The 18146-nt window shown below is 40.1% G+C and overlaps 1 protein-coding gene across 1 annotated transcript in view; it reads right to left on the minus strand.

Annotated features, from left to right (window-relative positions):
• The window catches only part of CHSY3 (chondroitin sulfate synthase 3), a 95345-nt gene that overhangs the window by 50749 nt on the left and 26450 nt on the right, over window positions 1–18146 (minus strand). The gene's annotated exons all lie outside the window — the stretch shown is intronic.

Genomic DNA, 18146 nt, shown 5'->3' on the forward strand with positions numbered 1-18146 from the left:
TACTAACAATAATAATAAATTTATAGTCTGTACTCATCCTCATAGTTCATCTGGCAGAAAAACAACTGATGTGATGTAGGTGTGCAGCGGGGGGGGGGGGGGGGGGCATGAGTTGTAAGACTACTCCATTCATCTTCCTATTCACCTATTCAATACTTCCCCCATCCATGTTCTATAAGAACATTTTATGTAACTCAAATCTTAGGGTGAAAGCTTGCTCCTCACAGAGCATGAACCAGTCCACAAAATGAAAAATGAGAAGTACCACTTAATTTTAAGTTTTAAAATATTAATATTAAAATATTAATTAGATGGGTTTACAAAATAATCATTGGGGGCTTGATCAGGATATTGGAAGATTTAAACTACAAGTGTTGGCTTACTGTCTAATATTTTAAACAGACACATAAACAGCCCATCTTTTTTTTTAAAAAAAAAATGCAGCATCTTCTGTGACGTTGCTTTATATTTTCTAATTGTTGTATTTACTGAAATTACATTATGTGCACGCAAGTATAGCAAAATGTGATAAGAAAAGTGATTTAAAGACACATGTAGTATGTAAGAGGACAACTCTTACAATGCCATTCAAGAAATAAACTGAATAAACAAGGTGTGCTTAAACTTATGCCACAGGCCCGCTTACCTTAAATGGTCAGGCGGCATTGCAGCCTGGTCACGAACCTGGTTAGCAATGCAGCAGCCAGCTGAGGAGGACTGCAGGCAGGCCTGGGTCTGGGGATTCCCCGGGGGTGGGGCCAACCAGCCAATGGGCCTTGCTTGGGTCCGCCCCCTGGGGCATAAATTGAGGTGAGCCCAGCACTCTCCACAGTGCATATTTTAGTTAAAATGCTCTGTTGAGTGAAAACAAAAGCCGACAAATGACAAGACGTGCACTCATATGCACAAGCGCACATTTCTGTAGCAACATTTGTGTAAACAGGAATTTAAGCACGGCTGTCTTGGCAGAGAACAGATTTTGACTAAAGAGAACCAATACTTGCCTCCTTTCACTTTGACATATATCCAAGATGTTACCCTTTAGGTTTAAAGTATTCAAAGCAATTTGAAAACTTGGGTTAACCCCAGGCCCTACAGCCTTGAAATTAAATTGCATCTTTGAGAGAACTCATTTGTAATATTCTTCAAAAATCATTCAGTATCTTGAGGGTATATCAGTTCCGTAAGTTTTAATTCTAGTGCTACATTTTTAGAAGGAAATATATAATATGCACAATCAACAGAAGCTTATAGAGACTATGAATTGAGACCAGCAAAATCATTAAACTCAAAGTGAAATCAAATGCATTAATTGTATGGATACAATTTGCACTTTTGTTTTTTATGTAAGTAGCAGCTGTGGAGAAGCCCAACTCGCCCCAGGACCACGAGAGTAGAAAGGAAAAATCTCAACAAGATACAGATAGCAGCTTCAGGACAGGTCGTCTTCACCATTGTGGTGGGGGGGAGTTACACTGTCTCTTTCCACCTAAAGGATCTGTGAGCTAGCCAAGCTTTTGTAATATGTCCAAAATGTGCACATTAATACAGTCCATGGCTGGATCTACATAGACATCTAGAATGATTTCAAAATGATCTGAAATAGATCGTTTTAAAACAGGACAGGCTTGTGGAATAATCCGATTTTACTTAACATTGCCATTGGATGGTGGTCAGCGTTAGAATGCAGAAAAGAATGTAAAATGCTACAAAATGATTAAAAGAGAAGTGATACAACATACAAGGTAATAACACATTAACAGCATTATAGAAGGACGTAGTCTGCCTTTATACATGTTATAACCCTTCCATAATGATCCCTTAATGTTATAAAGCAATTAGTGTAGATGGGTCTCATGTCTAGTCAGGACTTTTACTAATGTGCACTTGAACACAAAATGCACTGCTATAGACCAGATCTAATGGGGATTTGGGCTGTTCTGATTCAATAGTCTAATGAAAAAAGACACTAAAGGGAAAACTTTCTGTATTTGACAAAAATGTAGCAACGCACATCATTTTTTCTACTACTATAATCCTCAAGATGTCCTAGCTTTTCACTTGGGCTTAGAGTTTCTGCTGACCTTGCCTTCAGAAGGGCAGAGTTTAATTTTTTTTAGTTTACAATTTGATCTATGCTGCACAAAACCTTAACATATTGTAACAAAGAGCTTAGGGAACCTATGGAGTAGCAAGAAATATTTTTGGTGTGTGCATGCTAACTCGCACTACCCACTAACAGAAATAGGAAGAGACAAGTTAGATGAGTAGCAAATAAAAAGCTCTCCCCCATCCTTCAGCTATTTCTGTCGTTTCTGTGCTACTACTCTAAAGTTTCCAGTTTTATGGATTTTCTTCCACTGGGTGCATGTTTCCAAGTATTATAAAATGTGACAAAGTGCACGCACGCACACACATTTGTAATGCGTAGGTGTGCAGCACATACTACAAGTGAAGATCACATTCCACTGGACAGTTCTAATAGTTTCCTTATGTCTACTTTGACCCTCAGAAAAGCAGGCTATAAGAAGGATCAAATACTGTTAATATTCTAATACAGTGGTACCTCAGGTTAAGTACTTAATTCATTCCAGAGGTCCATTCTTAACCTGAAACTGTTCTTAACCTGAAGCACCACTTTAGCTAATGGTGCCTCCTGCTGCTGCCACACTGCTGGAGCCCAATTTCTGCTCTTATCCTGAAGCAAAGTTCTTAACCTGAAGCACTATTTCTGGGTTAGCAGAGTGTGTAACCTGTAGCATATGTAACCCGAGGTACCACTGTATTTTAAACATGATTTGCATGCCATGCTAAGGCAAATCTTGGCTTAATGAAACCATGCAATCAAGTGGGCTTCCAGATAGAAATCTGGACACTAATCTAATCTAAGGTTTGACTTAGTGTGCTGTCCAAACCAGGACTTATGGATAAACTCTGTCCTTGTTAACCATGAGCTGTAGCCGAGAACAAACCATAGTCACACAAAAGAATATTCTAACCAGAAAGGGCTGCAAAAGCAAGTAGAACATATCCATGGTGCTATCCCACCAATAGAATGCACAACTGCTGTTGCACGCACCCTATCTACTCAAGAAGATTGGTAGGGACCCTGTCTAGCAGATTTGGATGAAACACAGAAAGGCTGCCTGGGAGATGAGAAGAAACATGTACACTTCTTCACATGTATAGCTACCCCACAAAATCAAGCAAGCATATATCAAATATGGGTAGTTTTGAAATACTTGCACTGTGCTTGTCAATACACAAATTAATTTTCGGTAGGTCTGTTGCAATGCAAAAGACAGATGTCTGGTCCACAATATATATTTGTCATATAGAATATTTTTTCAGAGTGGAATGAACACTCCACTCTTATTTTGACACACACACACAAAAAAAAATTGATCAGAGCACCACACATCAAAACACCCTTCAACTCTGAGAAATGAATACATTAACCACAAGCTCTCTGTAGATGTTGCGGTTTCCTGCACTGAACAAAGAATGTGAAGTTTATGAGAATGCCTGTTACGGAGCAATGTTACATTATGGATGTCCATCTGTCATGGATGCTTTAGCTGAGATCCCAGCATTGCAGGGGGTTGGACTAGATGACCCTTGGGTCCCTTTCAACTCTATGATTCTATAAACACTCTCATTTCTTTATTTAAAAAAGAAACAGAAGAGAATAGTACTACTCTCTAGCTGAGTGCCTAATCCAATCTCTGTTTTGTGCAATGAATAATATGTGTAAATGAATTTTCTAGGTGAACAGATTTGCTGGACCTTCCATTGTAAAATAAAATCCAGTTTGCAAGTTGTTTGCAGTAAGTAAGTAAGTAAGTAATTTTATTTACGGCCATAGGCCCATACAGGTAAAAACGACACATAAATAACAACTTGTGCACGTGGGGAAAACAGCCACTAAAGCACCACTATAACAATAAAATACTATAGAATAGAATGGCATACTACGCCTTAGTTAGCTTGTAGTGCTCCTTGGCGTCGCTTTTGGGTAAGGACAGCGACCAGGAACCTTGCCACTTTCAGGGTCGTATGAGTATCCTTATCCTGCAAGATTTGGGCAAGGTGGAATTTTGGTGGGGTGCCCTCTAGTTTCTGTATGATTGATCCCAACAAATTTGCCCGTGGCACATTAAACAGGGGGCAAGTGAACATAATGTGCTGGAGCGACTCCGGTGTCTCCTTATCACATTCGCACATGGTGGGGGCTTGGCCCTTTGAGAATCTATGTCTCAGGACGTTGGAGGGAAAAACGTTGAACCTCGCTTTGGTGAAGGCCAGTTTTGGGCAACAGTCGAAAGGGAGGAGAGGTATGATGGAACGCAGTAAGTTAATGTGAAACCAATGTTCTGAGGCGAACAAACACCTCCCCTCAGCATATAATTTCGCTGTAGATCGATGTCATCCAGTCTTTGGCGGATCAGTCTTTGAGCAGTAATTTGGTCTAGTTTTAGGGAATCTGAAGGAGAGATTCCATAACTCAGGAGTTTGGCATGAATTCTACTAGTCCAAGGGCTAGAGAATTCATCTCGCCATAAGCATTGGACAAGGTAGTGGTTTGGTAGTCTATGCCACAATGATAACCAATAATTGAAGACTTGCTTCCACAGGCAAGTTTCTAAGGATGCGATCTTCAATTCTAGTCGCATGGCTGCGTTGCTTACGCACAGAGGGAGCATTAGGAGCCGACGTAGGAATTGATTTTGCAGTGTCTCGAGAGGAGCAAGATCTGTCATCACAGCCCAAAGCGGGGCAGCATAAGCAAGCACGGCAACCACTTTTGCCTTGAACACCTTTAGGGCCGAGGGAACGTGCAAAGCTCCATCCGAAAAAAAGAATCGGAGGAGCGCATATGACAGAGTTTTGGCCTTGTTACGTAGGTGTTGAATTTGAGCTTTCCACCCCAAATTGTATTGAAAGATAACTCCTAGGTATTGGAATTTTAGAACTTGCTCTATTTTTGCTCCACCATTCGTATAATCTCCGGCTTCTGGAGAAAATCAGAATTTTGGATTTAACATGGTTGATGGTTAATTGGTTGAGTTGACAATACGTGGCAAAGATCTTCAGAGCTCTGATTAGTCCAACACGTGTATAAGATAGAATTACCACGTCGTCCGCATATAAAAGGAGTGGGCAGCGGTAGTCCGCTAGTCTAGGCGCGTGTATACTTAAAGAAGAGTTAACTAGGGGTGCTCGCATGTCGCTGATAAATAGGTTGAATAGACAGGGAGCCAATATACATCCTTGGCGCACTCCCTTGTTTATTGGTATCGAATTTGTGAGGTCGCCCGCAGGAGTAAGTCTCACTCTGGCAAGGGTATCTTCGTGGAGCTGACTTATAAGCCATAAGAGTCTTCTATCAATGCCCTGTTTCACAAGTTTCTCCCATAGGCTATTTCTAGGAACACTGTCAAAGGCTGCCTTTAGGTCTAAGAAGGCAGCACAGAGGTAGCCCCGGGGAGGAGAGGAGTACTTCCGTGCGAGATGATAAAGAACTATTGCATGATCGGTTGTAGAGCGTTTAGTTCTGAACCCTGCTTGTTCGTGGCCAATCTGATTAGTCTCATCTACCCATCGCAATAGTTTAGTCAGCAAGAAGCTGGCATAAATTTTCCCTATAATCGAAAGGAGGCTGATGTTACGGTAGTTTTCCGGCTCCGTTGGAGAACCTTTTTTATGAATTGGTACTATAATGGCCTCCTTCCATATTTTGGGGATGAGGCCAGAAGTGTTGATTGCATCGAAGGTTTTGGCCAAGATGCCAGCCCACCATTTTGGGTGTAGTTTAATGGCTTCGGCAGGGATCAGATCGGGCCCTGGGGCTTTACCCGGTTTCAGCTGAGCTATTAGCTTGGCTATTTCGTCAGGATCGGTGGGAGGCCAAATAGGTAAGTGGGTAAACAGATGCGACAGATGGTCAGAGGGAGCATCCGCCTGTGAGAAGCATTTCTTCAGGAACAATTCCCATGTCGGTGCAGGGATGACTGCCCTTGGGTATTTCCTCACCCTTCTGTTGATCAAAGACCAGAATTCCCTGGATCTGTGTGATTTTGAAGCAGTAATCAAAGCCTGCCAGCGATTGTATTGCCACTCACGTTTGGCAATTTTCTGCGTGTGTTTGTAAACTAGCTTGGCTTGTGCATAACTAGCTGGCAGAGTAGATGCACCGGAGGTCTTATATACATTATATATAGCACGAAGGCGCGTTTGCAGTCAGCATATTCTTGTCTGTTAGCTTTATGATTGAAGCTCAGTGCATGCAGAATGTAATGGTAGGTTGACATGGCAAGAAAACAGATGAGAAAGTCTAATCTGGGAGAGTGAACAGCTGTGCAGCCACAAATCTGACACTCTTACTTCTTCTTCTTCTTCTACACAACACCTCCCAAGAGACAGCTACTCTAATATATCCTTAGCTTTTTCCAGGAGCCTGAATGAACATTCAATCCATTCTGCAGATATTACTGTACATATCAGTATTGGAAATAATAAATTGCTACCCATTAGGAAAAGGGCTCTACTGTTTTGGGGGAGGATCAAAAGTACTACTACTTCTGGCAAACCCAGAGGTTCACATGCTTACGGAGATTTTAAATTTGCTTTTGATTTAATTATTTTATTCATTTTTTGAGTGTTGTGCCACAGGTTCCATGCTGTGTTATGAGCTCCACAATTTCAAATGTGGTTTGCTGCAGAGCACAGGGAGCTACTGTCTAAGAAACGCTAATCCGAAACACCAAACTGTTCCTTTAGACCCTGACCTTTATATCCCAAGTTACATAAAATATGCAGTCATTACTCTTTAGTGGAATGCCTAGCTTCCTTCTAAACATGCTCATTATTTCCGTCTCCATCTTTCTGAGAAATCTGCACTGAAAATGCTGTCTGCAATGGGGAAAAGGAAGAGCAGTCAACGGTATTGATTATGAGTGCCCGTGTCTCCCTGGTGTGAGGTGTAAGGCTGCAGAAGGAAGGAGAAGATATGAAAAGCAGGAGTCTCCACCACCCACAGAAACTCCTAGATACTGTAGTCTTTTTATCACAAAGGGGCCTTCTGCTACCCCTGTGGTACTTTTGACTCCTTGCCCCTTGTGCCTTAAACAAAGAGCATGGGGAATACATGGGGTGGGGTGGTAAGTGGGGTGTTTAAAGCTGAAGCTGGGAAAGTCAATCTGCTTTGTCCCACTCTCTAGATCTGCCATGACATCAAAATATCAGGGTCTGGGATGCTCCTGACCTGGCCACCCTACAGTGAAGCCCTGAGAAAATTATATATATATTTGCAAGCACTTTAAGGGACATCATCATTTAAACTTATATACCACCCTTCGTCCAAAGATCACAGGGCAGTTTACAATATAAAAAACACAAAAATGCATTCCATAATAACAAAAACAATAACCCCCACTCAATCAAGGCCATTGATAGTTTAATTAGCCAAATGACGTCTGTTTGGGCACTTGCCTTAGTTCAGGGGAAGCAGTTCCACACAAACATGGAGTGTACAAACAGAAAGCAAGACAGTCACAATGCAACAGGTTTAAAAGTGTATAGTGGTACTTGAGTGTAAAAAACAGCAAAACAGCTGCTGTACAAGTCATTATTACTTCTAGTATTTGGAGAGAGAGAGAGAGAGAGAGAGAGACAGACTCAGGAGATTATGTAGAAACCAATACATAAATACACACTACAGCAGCAAAGGAAAAAATAAGCTGCCAAAATCTCATTTTGCTGGAGCTTTTCTGCCCATCAAACGGTCACAATCCTTGTAACATTGCATTGTTTATCAGTGTATCTTACTTTTTGGTATAAGGCATACCTAAAAAACTGATAAAAAGCCATGAAGAAGCAAAAAATAAAAGAAATTAAGAGAGTGAGTTCTCGCTCTCCCTCCCTGCCCGAACTACAATAATTATCCATACAAATACTTTATTCACTTTTCATTTACAGCAACAACCATAGTAAAAGTCATTGTTGCTACACCATATCTCTTTAAAGACAATTGAAAGACCTTTTAATTTGCTGAATATGAATCATATACGTATAAACCAACCAGTTAAGAGTTCTAGATTAGAATATTAAAGCAGTACACACACATATATGAAAATTGTCCTGAAGGGTTTGGCTACACAATTGGCAAAATAAAAGGCTACATGACTTTTAATATTAAAATAACCCCTAATAATAGTTTACTGAATGGAAAACAAAAAAATACTTTTCCAAATTAAAAACTGGAAAAGTAAAAATGGCAAAGAAATTTTGTACAACAAAAGAAATATCATAATCCTAATATAACTGTGTCTGAATCCTAAACTGAAGCTGCAGCAAGCTGCTGAGTATAGAAACCTTGATTACTATTTTGGCCACACTTTGTTTTAGAAATCTGTGATGGGTTTTCCTTTCCCCTGTGATCTCTCCACCATTCAGGCTGTCAAAGCAATACCCTGCAACTATTTGAGGAAAGTAAACAAGGAGAAGAGAAGGCTCTTTTTCTTTCTTATTTTAGCTTCTCCAGCACAAATTATGGTTGGGGTTACCAGCTTGGTGACCTCCAGATATTATAGACTCCATGCAAGCTGTCGCTGAATCAGAGAAGCCCTGCCCTTTTCCCGAAGCTAGTAACGTGCTACTCAGTGATATTGAGGCTATCTGGAAACAACTATCTGGTCTCAACACTTACAAGAATTTTCATACTGGTTCAGTTCACATGTCACAGTAAACCCATGAACATGCCTATCTGAGCTGTTTTGTTCCTCCCCACTAGCGCATGGAAGAAACATAGCACAATCTCTGGTTTGTCCCTATATCCTAAACAAGGATTGTTGTTTGTTTTCCTAAAACAACCTTAAGTTTAAACTAACACTACACCAGGAATCATGATTTGCTTCATTGTTTGTTTCTTCCCAGTACTAAGAGAGAGAAGTGCAATTGGCTTGTGTAATGTGCATACAAGCCAGATGTCACCGCTAGCACATTTACAAAGCTAAGCAGGGTCCAGTATGGTTTCAAACTGGATGGGGGACTGTGTGTTTTGATTCCTGCATTGCAAAGGGTTGGACTAGATGACACTGGGCATCCCTTCCAAATCTATGATTCTATGTGAAGTCTCAAATACCTGCAGTTTGTGTAATTTTCCTATCAAGGGCTGTATCCAGACACATCAAACAAAGCATTTCAGGAAAACGTATTGTAGACCTCATAATGGAAAACCATGTTGCCAAAAGACGGATGCCATAGTGCCATCACAGTGTTATAACATATTTTAAAATGCCCATTCTTTCCTAATGTAGCTGAGTCCAAGGCCTAGTTCTCAATGAGGTGCTAAACATGTGCCTGGCCTGTACAAATTCAGGCTGAAATGACCAAATACTCTGAACAAAAAAATCAATAAAAAATAGATGTAAAAGGAGAAAGCTTCTAAGCCAGCCCTTCCCACTGACATGTACTTTTATCTGCAGAGGGTTGTTGTTGTTGTTTGCAAGAAGAAATATATCAACTAGAGCTCCCATTTGCAGTCTGTAGTACAGGCCCAGACACAGGTTTAGTATTTCAGTAAGAAGTAGGCCTAATATATTTATAGGATGCACTTATTAATTCAGAAGTGCAGTATATCATAGCAAATTCTGCTTACCTTAGCAGCTTGTATATTAAATTAACAAGCTTATGCATCACATTGGCTCTAAAGGACAACTGCTTATTACACAAGATTGCCAGGCTGTTGATGCTGGCACTAATAAATCAGTAATCATGCTGACTAGGAAATAATTGAAAACTCATCCAGGCCATTTTACAGTTTCTTGTTTTTATTAAAACCAGTGCCCCCACCCTTGTTAAAGGAAACAAAACAAATCCTGGCTGTGTATACGCAATACCTTCAAAGCTCCTTATTTCCCTCAAAGAATTCTGGGCACTGTAGTTTAACCCTCAGAGAGTTACAATTCCCAGCAACTCTTAACAAAACTACCGTGCCCAGAATTCTCTGAGGGAAATTCTTATTCAAATGTGCTTTAAAGGTATAGTGTGAATGCAGCCAATGACAAATGCCTTATTTTATTTCCAAAGTATTGAACAGCAAAGGAAAATATAAAAGCTCAACACCAGTTTCTTAGCAAGGTAGGCTATACACCATTTTATTTTATAAATAACTATAAAAAATAAAGTATCTGCTGCAGCAGCAATCAACTTCTGTACTACCAAGATCCACCACACAAATGAAACCAAGTTTTAATATTCAATATATGCATATACATCACCAGGCGCATTGAGTAGGGCCCAACATGGGAGGGAGCATTCCACATGCATGACAGCTAATCCTGCCGGGACACACAGGCATTCCTTTGAGGATCGCCAGAGTGCCTTCCCAGCGGGGAGGGTGAATAGCCTACAAAATGATCCTATTCCTATAATTTTAGGTAGTTCTCTAAACCTCCCTCTAAAAGTGTACCTCTATTTGAACCCACTTATGTACTCTTGAACTGATTTTGTATGGGGACACTAAACATATCTGCATTTCATAAATAGTTAATAATTGTTCTATATGTCTATCAAATATTAACAGAGTAAAAATAACGAGATTGTAAGCTCATCACTGTACAATTAAGGCTGTAATCCTATTTCCACTTCCCTGGACATAAGCCTCATTGAATGCAGGGGGTCTTACTTCTGAGTGCACATATATAGGATTGCAATCTTAGCTACATTCGTTTCCATAGGGTAGGTAAATCTGATCTCTGCAAATAAAAATGTTTTTAAAGATTTATATTTTTAATAGTAAATTATATGAAGACTTTAATTCATATTTAATTAGGAGTATTTAAATATATTTAATATTATCATTTAATACAGTTCATATAATTATGCAGTAAGAATCACATACTTCTTTAGTTTCCTTGCCATCAACAGCATAAAGCAGCACATTTTCACTGGCAAATGCATATTGCACAAGTTGTTGTGTGAATGGATAAACACTGCATGCTGTTTCTTTCACTGAAGATGACCCAATTGTTGTTTGCTTAAAACAGTTTAGAAAATTTCAGGGCTGCATCTGCTATATGATGAGTAAAGCATGACACTGATTAAGTTGCCTCTTCTTAAGAAATGTAGCACATTTGACAGAAAAGGCAAAAAATGACATTAGCAAACGTTCTAAAAATAGAACAACTTCTGCAGTTTTTCATCTTACAATAACCCTTTGTCAGATATTATCAACTAGGTCACTCTTAGTCCCAACTGAAAGACCAGAGGATCAATCTGTAGACCTCTAGACTCATTTACTAGAAGAGCAAATGTTTCACCCTTAGAAACAGGATATAAATGATTGCTTACTTTTGCTTCAAAGGCTATGTATAAGAGGATTTCCCCAAATCCCAGTTTCTAAACTGAGAAGAAATATAAAGTTTAAAAGAAATTTATTTGCAATCACTCTTGTTTATATTATGTTTTCACAACTATGCAAATTTCATATGAATGTGTAGTTAGCTGATGCTGTGATGTTATAACATACAAAAATTAGCACAAGGAACATACGAAAATTAGTTTCCTTCTATTCGGCAGTTTTAACCAGATTTCAACTGCATCTCTGTTGTTTATCTCAACACCAGATATTCTATCTATCTTGTATCCACATGCAAAAGAAAAGTAACAGATAAACTGAGTGCCTTTAAACTCCTTACTCAATCTAGGCAATTCAGATATCAAATTTTATCAGTACTTCTGACAGAGGAACCAGATAAATATCTGTATCCGCACTACAGATGTAATCTTCACTGACACATAAATCTCAGCTGTGGTAAGGTCCAGGTTCTAAATATGAGCCCTGCAGCTTCCAGAACTGATGAGACCATGAAAACCGTCAGCAATTTGAACATTGCATTTTTACTGCAGTTCCAGAAATAAAAAATGTGTGATCTGGGGTAAATGTGGAACCTAACAAAGTATTATTTCAGAACTTTTAGATTTGGAAGTTATGCTTTTCATAGACACTGCAATCTTTTCTTCATAGTTTCCAGCTGCATCAGTCAACTTTCTTCAAATGCCCTCAGAAGCTTATTTTTCTTCTTTTTTTAAAAAAAGGATGTTCTATCTGCATGAGCTTTGGGAAAAGAGGCGGATTTTCAAAGTACTTGTTCAAATGTTAGGTGACTGTGAATGCAGAGTTTAAAATGGGGGGTGATATGTTGTCCTCTTCACAAGAAAAAAAAAATACTGTATAATCCTTATTTTATGAGATCCCAGAAGTAAACTTAAAAAAAAAGATCATTTGGATTTATAAATTATTCTCTACTGCATCGTGTCATGTTTGCTTTGGTTGATAGATCCAGCTGAGAGAAGATGCCATAAAAGATTTACCTAGTAGTACAATGTATCTAGCACTCCGTCTCATAAAACAGCTTTTATTTCATGTTTCAGAAGAGCAAAAGGAGCCCAGGTAAGTTTATTTCTAGCTTCAGGCAATCAGTGATTGATTTATAAACTGAAGTGTGAAGATTCCTATAACAAAATATTGGATTCACAATATAACCCTCTAGGTGCTACTAAGCATCTGTTGGTTTTTTTTGTTTTTTTTAAAAAAAATATGTATTTCTACAAGTTGCCGAGTCCTTTCTTTGCCCACACATGCCCAGGGGAGGTCTGTGAAATTATCCAGTAGCATGAATAAGCTAATGGATTCATTCTATAAACAATTACTGTTTATTTTATTGCTCTGTGGAATTTTATCCTGATATTTGGTGTTCAGTTTTACTGTTCGTCACTGCTTTGATATTGTCTTTATGAATAAGGAGTGTACAAATTTGTACAAATAAACAAGTAAAAAAATACATTTCCATGGAGTTTAACTCTTGCTCCAATCAATTGATGCTTATTTTTAATTTTGTCTTTCAAAAAAATATTTATGACTACCATCTCCTGGGTCCCCTTCTCTCTGTCTTCCTAAATACAGTACACATTCTGTCTCTTTGGGGCATGTTTCCATTCAATGTTTTCCCTGCCTGCTTTGGCCCTTCAGGGCTTAGCCCTTGGATTTGATACATCTCTTCGTCTGTCACCCTGCACTGGGTGACCTCATTTGTTCTCTTTCTTTTAGATAGAATATCTATGCCTGACTTCTCTCATTCTGCAACTTAACATGAAATATTGTATCTCAAGCCCACTTTCTACATTGTATAGCTTCTATGTAAAGTGTTTATAAATATTTTTTAATTATGTTAAGGTGATACAATATTGGCTACTACGTGTATTCCCAACATCATACTCTCCTTCCCACACTTATTATCTTCTCTTGAGGTACAGCATCACCCCACCCTGAATTCACACAAGCTATTCACCCCCTCACAAATCCAAGCAGCTTCCAAACCCTGTGTAGTCTTTCCTTCTCACAATGTCCACTATACAACCATCCCTCCATATGTGACTGTTAAAGCACCAAATGCAATTCCCATCCTGATTGCTTTCCATCCTACATGGACACTGAGGTCCAGCGCCGAGGGCCTTCTGGCGGTTCCCTCACTGCGAGAAATGAGATTACAGGGAACCAGGCAGAGGGCCTTCTCAGTAGTGGTGCCTGCCCTGTGGAACGCCATCCCATCAGATGTTAAGGAGATAAACAACTACACTACTTTTAAAAGACATCTGAAGTCAGCCCTGTTTAGGGAAGTTTTTAATATTTGGTTGGGAGCCACCCAGAGTGGCTGGGGAAACCCAGCCAGATGGGCAGGGTATAAATAATATTTATTATTATAATTAGTATTATAATTAGTATTTATTACATATTCCCTCTCTAAGCAGTTCAGAATGCCTCTCCAAACGTAACTGTCTTTTCTGCCATTATGATAGCACAGCATAGTCAATATGGTGTGCATACATTGCTGAACTATTACTCCCACAAACCCTAACCGTGAGCCATGCTGATGAGGACTTGTAGCTGAACAACACCTGGAGGGCACCACACTGTCTACTGATGTGAAGATGTCTCTTCTCTATCTGGCTGGTTGCATTGGTTTCCTATTCTATTCTGTGTGAAGTTCAAGGTTCTAGTCATTAACATAAATGAAAATCTCCCATCTTCTTGATTATGTTGCTACATCCTCGACTCACTGGTGCAACTGAACGGAGCAGAATTGAACTCCCTATACATTTTAATGCTGAATTTTGCAAGATTGGGGTGCATATGCAGCCAATCCAGCCACACCTCCACCTGCTCCACACCTGCCAATATGGGGAAATTGGGTGTGGTTTGGGGTAAATGGGCTCACAGGCCAAATGGGAAGACCACCCTTGATTTACTGTATCCCTATTTCTCAGTAGTTCTATACAGATGTTTCCATTTATGTGTTGACACTACATGTGGAGAAAAGAGCAGGGCCATTCTTGCAAGCCACACAGCCCAACATATGCTTGCATGAAGCATGATATTTGCAAAAGGAAAGTCTATGGCAGAGGCAGGGCGCACAATGTCAGAGCACTGCTAGCAACCACAGTATTGCTCTCTCCTCTATGCAAAGCTCAATATATGAAGGAAAACTTCTACAGAGGGGCAGTGTTGGTCCCTTATCTGTGAGGCTCAGTCCAGCCCCACAAAACTCTGCCCCCCAGTATGGTTCTGATCCCATTATGCACCCAAGCATCCCCAAGACAAGTGAGTGCAAGCAGCCCAGAAGCAAAAATAAAATCTGGAAAAGGCCCTGTTCCTATGCACACTGGGAGATTCAGGAATCCATTTCCTGTGTTTGTCTCAAATGGGAACAAGAAAAAGTGTTGTTGTCCCTTCAGCCCTTAGTCAACTGCCCTTGTTAAAAATTAGTTGGCAACCAGGGTACTAACCCCTCCATCAGTGTTGTTTGTACCTTCCCTCCGGATTGACATTTTGTTTTGTGCCATGGCTACAGTAGGTACCATAATTGTTGCACTAACAGATGTGTAGTTGCAGTAGTAGTATAAATAGTAGGTGACTTTAGGCTGGAATTGCTTGCTTACGTCTATTCCATATTTAACAACTCTTTTAGTTCAGCACACAAAAGCATCACAACTACACATTATGTGCCTCTGATGCATTTGCTAGTTGCTTACTAAAGAATAAAGGATAGGGACTTGATAATCAAACATTATCTGGGTCATCCTGTTTTTCTTCTTCTTCTTCTTCCTCCTCCTCCTCCTCCTTCTCTCTCTCTCTCTCTCTCTCTCTCTCTCTCTCTCTTTTTGAACAGCAGTACATTTGGGGCTTTTCTTCCCAATCTACAAATGCCATCTGCTGTTCCAGCACACATAATAATTCCTTTAAATCCTTAAAGGTTGGCTACTATCAAGATCAGTTGAGTGGTTTATAAGCAGTTTTCCCAAGTCTCTTTAATATCCTGTTTATATGTGTAAGTAAGATTTTTGTTGTTTCTCAGTTGCCCTCTTAAAATCCACTCTATAAGAACTTGGGGAACTAAAAAACATACACAGTGGCTATATTCTGACATTATGCCAAACTATTCTATATAGTGCCTATGTTATTTAATTATTTAGTATATTTACGGAGCACTTTTCAACATACATATGTCAACATGCCTGCTGCACAGAATGCCATTAGACATCATTTATGGTGGAAATGTCAACGGGCAAAGAATTCTGGGAGATGGTGTGCAATGAGTTAAAGAAAACCTTTAAATTTACTTTCACCAAGAAACCAAAGGAAAGTTACCAAAGAAAGCCCACAACTTATTCTTATATGCAACAGCAGCAGCATGAATAGTATATGCAAGATACTGGAAATAAAAAGAGACCCCAGGGAAAGAACAATGGCTGTATAAACTAATTGAATATGCAGAGCTTGCCAGCATGACATCTAAAATAAGAAATCAATATGATAAACAGACGAGGAGTGAATGGGAGTACTTAGGGCAATATTTACAAAAAAAAAAGGACCACAAATATAAATTCCAGGTAGGGGGTACTTTGTGACCAACAGTTGACAATTTTAAAGATACGAGAGTGTGGAAAACAAGGTGAAGGAATTAATGTATATGCAGCTAAGTAAGATGTAAAAAGAACTGTCATGGAATGCTGGGTAGGAAGTCAAACAGAACTACTGTATAAGAATGGGGGAAAGGTGCAAATGTAAAACTGGAAAACTTAAAAATAAAAAAGAATGCCATTAGACAGACCTCAAGTCATTCAAGTCTACTATATTAACATTTATTATTATGAATCCAGACACAGAATTCATTTTAAACATTCATGCCCGGTAGTCCTGTTCATAATCCTAAAGCAGGACTACGAGGCATACCCTCAGCTAATTAAATGCTTTCACCTGTGTTGGCAAACATTGCCTACAATTCTCTACAAGGAACAATGCACCATAAAATTCATTCCGTCAAAATAATGCAGTGTTTAAAAACAAATTGAAGAAAAAGCGGAGAACCAAAAGGGTGACACCAGAACTGTGTCAATGCCAAAACCAGGTCTGAAGCCAGACTTAAATAGCTTCACCCAAGAACACTTGAAGTTGCACACTCACAACCCTCTCAAGTGTGTTCCCCATCTGAAGTTCACTGGCAAACCAGGGGTATCAGAGAGGTCTCTTAGGAGCAATCCTGTTGAAGGCCCTTTCCAGTATGCCATTCAATAATGAAACTAAAGACGGGGTCCTCTGACATGCCAACCAGGAAATTCCTCGAAACGTTCAGGAGGGTCCATAAGTCTCTGGAGATGAACCATTCTAATTGTTTCCCTACCTCTGTGCAGGGGACGGCTGTCACTGTGAGATCAAAGGTAAAGGTAAAGGTAAAGGTACCCCTGCCCGTACGGGCCAGTCTTGACAGACTCTGGGGTTGTGCGCCCATCTCACTTAAGAGGCCAGGGGCCAGCGCTGTCCGGAGACACTTCCGGGTCACGTGGCCAGCGTGACAAAGCTGCATCTGGTGAGCCAGAGCCGCACACGGAAACGCCGTTTACCTTCCCGCTGGTAAGCGGTCCCTATTTATCTACTTGCACCCGGAGGTGCTTTCGAACTGCTAGGTTGGCAGGTGCTGGGACCGAGCAGCGGGAGCGCACCCCGCCGCAGGGATTCGAAACGCCGACCTTTCAATCGGCAAGTCCTAGGCGCTGAGGCTTTAACCCACAGCGCCACCTGCGTAATGGTCAGTTCACAACATAACACCTCTAAAATGGAGCCGAGACTAGCCCCCCCCCAAAAAAAACCCTAACCTAGGGAAGTGACCTGTGAAGTGTGTTGGACCAATAATGTGCTGGAATAGTCCCCCAGTTATCATCCTGAACTCCCAAGCTGGGCCTAGCACTGCAACCTTAGTATAGAAACTGAAGGACACACATACCACACTACTGTTTGGGGATATTCCAGTAACATTTCAACCAGCTCTAGCATGCAGAATGTTGGGAAATAGGATGGGCAGTACACCAATAAGATCTCTGTTCTTTCTCTGTGATCCAGTAACTGATAAACACACACTTTTCTGTTTTCAGCAATGGCCTCAGCAGTACAAAGCAGAGGCAAGACTTCAACAGATCCATACAGGGAATCTCAAATAAGAACAATGCTCAGATGATGCTTCAGCAGCAGTCATTCACAAACTGAGTCACAGAAGCAACTTTAGGTAGGTAGCTTTGCCTTCTCTGAGAGGTTTTTTCATGTATAAGACGCCCCCTATTTTGGGGGACTCCAAATTAAGAAAACACCCCTTAGCACTACCCGAGTATAAGACGAGCCCCAATTTTAAATCTAATTTTTTGGTTAAAAAACAACAACAACCTAGTCTTATACATAAAAAAATGTGGTAATTGTATCCTTATTTGGCTGACTGTAGGACACATACAAATGCATAACCTACAAATGAAGAAACTTTGTAAGAAAACCTCCGTTTCCTTCTATTTCTACCCCAGACCGCTACTATAACTAACCAGGTATCAATGTAAAATGCAAAGAACTGTTACAAGTTAGTGCCTCATAGTCAAATGTTCTTTTCAGTTTAGTACTGGCAAATGCTCAGTGAAATATCTCCCAGTTTATTAATTCATCACAGTCCTAGGCACTCTGTAGGAGACAGCATGTTCTTGAAGAAAATCTTAAGCCAAAGTCTAATCCCCATTCTACAGCAGACAAGTCACATACTTTGAACATT

The sequence above is a fragment of the Podarcis cretensis genome (genome assembly GCF_951804945.1).
Source record: "Podarcis cretensis genome assembly, chromosome: 11".
Classification (NCBI taxonomy): Eukaryota; Metazoa; Chordata; class Lepidosauria; order Squamata; family Lacertidae; genus Podarcis; species Podarcis cretensis.